Source organism: Paramormyrops kingsleyae, chromosome 4, assembly GCF_048594095.1.
Source record: "Paramormyrops kingsleyae isolate MSU_618 chromosome 4, PKINGS_0.4, whole genome shotgun sequence".
NCBI lineage: Eukaryota > Metazoa > Chordata > Actinopteri > Osteoglossiformes > Mormyridae > Paramormyrops > Paramormyrops kingsleyae.
The window spans coordinates 41,482,776-41,487,096 of NC_132800.1; the positions used below are offsets into that span (position 1 = coordinate 41,482,776).

A 4,321-nucleotide genomic window follows, 5' to 3' on the forward strand; every position below is an offset into this window, starting at 1 on the left:
TGTCAGTGCTAACTCAATGAGAGTGGAAATTATGTCACTTGTGCCTATAGTTAATGAGGACTTCAGCAGAAACTTGGCACCTGCCACGCCCATATAAGGCAATAAAAAAAATTATGCAAAAGGTGTTCATGGGATATGTGGGGAACCTGCCCCTTGATTATTTTACTTGAACATTCTGTCCACCCAGATGGTCCTTATCTTGTCTGTATAATGACAGGAGCTGGAATCGATATCTCTATGCCCCAGTGTAAGCCAGTGGCATGCAACTGGCCTAAATCAGAAGCCGTGGATCCTCTTCAGGCCTGAGCAATCAATTACCAGCTGGCACACCATGATAGAGATGGTTCCTGGAGCCACAGTGTGAGCTTCCACCTGCATGGAGGGGTTAAAATTGACACCTGCACCCACGTGTGTGAGATTCAGTCCCATCTTTTTTCCAAGGCCACAGCTCAGAGTAGGCTGGGGGGGCCCGTACCTGTCACTTTTGGCAATTTGTATTCACAGCTGTGAATGACCTCATTCTGTGTCACGACCACGTACAGGTGACTTGAATAGAAATGTCACAACCCCAGGGGAGATCTGAGAGTGAGTAATTAGAATAACCTTGCTCCTCACTTGTGAGCCGAGGACCTTTATCACAGGATGTCTCGGATAATGAACTGAACTCCAGTAGGACCGGGGGACATTACCAAAGGAACGTAATTAGAAATGTCTGCTGTATTTTTTATCTCAGAGTTCAGGTTATGCACGTGGTGAGAGGGGAATCGCACATACCAGAATGTTCACGGTGTGATGAATTGTTGACCTCGTACCAGTGCACTGTTTTATAAGAATTCTCACTGGTGCTGCGCTACCGGCCTAGCTGCCATTTGTGGACCAGACAAGGTTACAAAGAGCTCTGAGAGAGCAGCATTTGGATCGGTACCTGTTTTTGGGTCACTTGTTTAGTAACAGATCATGAAATGCATCCACGCATACTTACCTGGACTTGTTCAAAATTAATTTAAATTTATAATCTTCAGCCTTGTGCCCTGTGCTTCTTGGGAGAGACTCCAGGGCTATCAAAACCCTGACCAGGATAAACAGGTAGTGACTGGTTGGGTGGACTAGATTAGATTTAGCTAAGCATAAGTAGACTGGCATCTAAATTGGTGCTGTGTTGAGGTAGCAAGTGGCTCAGCAGGCTGTCTTGGTGCCTGTGATTGGACGATCATTGGTTTGAGTCCCAACTTTAGCACAACAGTCATGGGCCACAAGAACTGAGGGTTAAGTATCTTTCTCAAGGTCCTATGGACCATAGGACCTTGAGAAAGATGCTTAACCCTCAGTTCTGGGGATGCCACACATGCACTGACCCTGTGCTGTGATTTCCTGAGCTTTGGAGAGCAAGATGGGGTGGAAAAAGAATCACAGTGTACTTCGGCAAATAAAGAATTTATTGCTTGTGTTGGTTTATTTTGAGAATGTGTACTGACAATGGCCAAAATATAGGATAGAAATACTGAAAATGACTTCAAGGTAACTGAATCACAATCACAAATGTAGCTACAAAGGTGTGTCATATTTCGGTGAACACTAGTTAGCGTCAGATATGAAATTGAGTCAAAATCAGCACTTTGTTATGGGAGCTTTGAAAGGGACTTCAGGGAAGTAGCTGAGTTACAAAGTCCCCAGAGAAACTCCTGAACTGCAGGTCACAAAAAACATGTGGATTTATACATTGCAATGTCTAGAGGAACAGTTTCAAAAACTATGACTCCATAGGCCAAACAAGGAAAAACAGCATTGATAAATAGGAATAATGTCAGGGTCAGCCCCTGTTGTCTCACTCTGTGTCCCTTCCCCGTTTGACCAGCAGGCGTTGCTGGTCATCCCGTCCTTCATGTTAGTCTTTGTGTGTTCCCCCTTGTTCTCTGTTGGCCTCATGGCTCAACACATTGAGCAGCCAGTTGTCTGTGTGCCCTTCTGTCCTGTATTTGAATCCCACCGCCTCTGTTTTTGTATTTTCGATCCCTAGTGTTTCATTTGAGTTTCTCTAGTTCTCTAGTTCTTGTGTTCTCTGTTTTTAGTTCCTTTGAGTTTATTCGTTTCACCTGTGCCCCATTTTCCTGGTCTTTGTTAATTAGCCTCACCTGTCCTGTGTTAGTCTCGTTACCTCTGAATATTTTAGTTCCTGCTTCTGTTCAGTTCCCCAGTGGTTCGTTGATTGTTGTTGCTTGTCTAAGCTTTGTTAGTTTGGTTAGCTCTGTATTCTGTTTACCTTCCCAGTTTTTGTTATTTGTGATATTAAGTCTTTAATTACCCCCTTTAGTTTTTGACCCTTGTGGTCCTTTTGGTTTTGTGTTTGTAGTGATTTCTGTTCTATTTAATAAACCCCTTTTTGTTCTTGGAGCCGCTAGTGGGTCGTCCACCCTTTTTTGTGCCCGATGCCACGTCCTCGTGTCCGAGCCGCCCGGATCCATGATAAATAGTGTTGCAAGTCAAAACTCGCAAGCAACAATAGACAGACACTTAAAAGGATGCCTGTTAAACATCACAAATGCTTAGTCTCTGGACCAAATCAGCACTGTTGTGAGCTTAGCAGTGCTGGAATTTCCATCAGGGCTGCCACTCAGAAGTCGTTTGTACCCAAGTCTAATACACAAAGCCTGGATCTTTGAGCAATGGGGGAAGTAATGTGGTCTGAGGACTCATCTTTCACCCATTTTCCTACATCCAGGTGAGTTTATGTTTGGAGAAAGTGAGAGTGATGCCTTCAACTCACGTTTGCTGCCAGCTGTCAAACATAGTGTGTGATCTGCAATGATACGGGCACCTTCTCTTTGGAACTGTTAAATCGCGTAATTGTTTTGCAGTTTGGGGTCATTTTCCAGTTCCAGGTGCCCCCTCTGTTGGAGACACTGGTCCCTCATACTGGCTACTAAATAAATTCAAGGGTTGCTTCATAAACCCCAGGATAAAGTCAAATGCCTTCCACAGCTTCTACAATTATCTGATCGAAACATCACTAAATCTTTATTGGATGTTCCAGAACACACAGCAAAAAGAAATCTTCTACCTTCTTCATCTCCAGTAGAATTTCAAGGACTGAAGCTGTTCTGAAAGCAAAAGGTATGATATTAATATGCTGTTAGATGTTTCTGTTATTTTGTCCACCCCTAATGAATATTATTCCATCCATCCATCCATCCATAATTGCATATCCAGTGCAAAAGTATATGAAGATGTTTAAACGGAGATAAATGAAATTAATCCCTAACAATACAACCCTTCTCTTTGATCAGATGAGCTTGGCCCAGATGGGAATTCACTGCTCAGAGCTGTTTTTATAACTTCCTAAGAGAGCTACTGGTCATCATACACTTTACCCCAGTAAACTTTGCATTGTTTCTAATAAAATTGCTTTAAAATATACGTAATTGAGGAAACAAAACAGGACAAAAATGTGATTAAGAAAATGTGCGAATAATGAATCTTGTGGAAAGCAAATGCTGGGATCATCTATTAATCTCATTTCATGATGTCCCAAGATATTTACAGGCACTTTTTTAGGATTCTGCAATTTTTTTGGGGATCCAGCTGAGCACAGGAACAAAGGGAAAAAAGCCAAATATTTGCAACCAGTAGGAACTGCAGGGAGCTGTCAGGCAGAGCAGTGTCTTCGAATTTGCGTTTGTGGCTTATTCAGGCTCCCATCACCCATGTGGTGTGTGGTTTCTCCTCCTGTCTGACATGCCGTGTCTCAATGCCTCACAGCTGTTGTTCCATGTGAGCAACACTGGTGCCATGAGGTCCATGATTGGCCAGCTACGTGTCATGTGACTGTCCTGCATATTCAGAGGACAGTAGAGTTCTACAACCGTGGGAGAAAACAGCAGCAGCCAGTGGCTCGTTGGTCTAGGGGTATGATTCTCGCTTTGGGTGCGAGAGGTCCCGGGTTCAAATCCCGGACGAGCCCCTTCTTTTCAGTGTCTCGATTTTGTTCTCATATCTATATTTGTGTGTAGGTTTTGAAAAAGATCAACATGTGATATGTGGGGAAAAAACACATTCCAGTCTAGTTGTTCTCATACTTCTACAAACGGTAAATTAAACATCATTTCGTGTTGGTGCCGGTTTTGCTGTTGGAGATGGTGTTAAGAATTCTCCTGATTATGCATGATTATTTTTGTATTGACCTTTGACACATAGGCATCGCCAACCCTATGCTGCAGTATTGGAATTAAGTGATTCCCAATTACCTGAGCTGAACAGGTGGCAGCTGATTAATTAGTTAGCAGCTGGTATACATCTGCAATGTAAGCTAGTTAAATCTGTTTCA

At 43.1% G+C, this 4,321-nt stretch overlaps 1 non-coding gene across 1 annotated transcript; it reads left to right on the forward strand.

Moving 5' to 3' along the window:
• The first annotated feature begins 3,886 nt into the window (after positions 1–3,886).
• trnap-ugg (transfer RNA proline (anticodon UGG)) lies at positions 3,887–3,958 on the forward strand. The gene has a single exon. It is a non-coding gene; the product is annotated as a tRNA-Pro (tRNA).
• Positions 3,959–4,321: the final 363 nt, after the last annotated feature.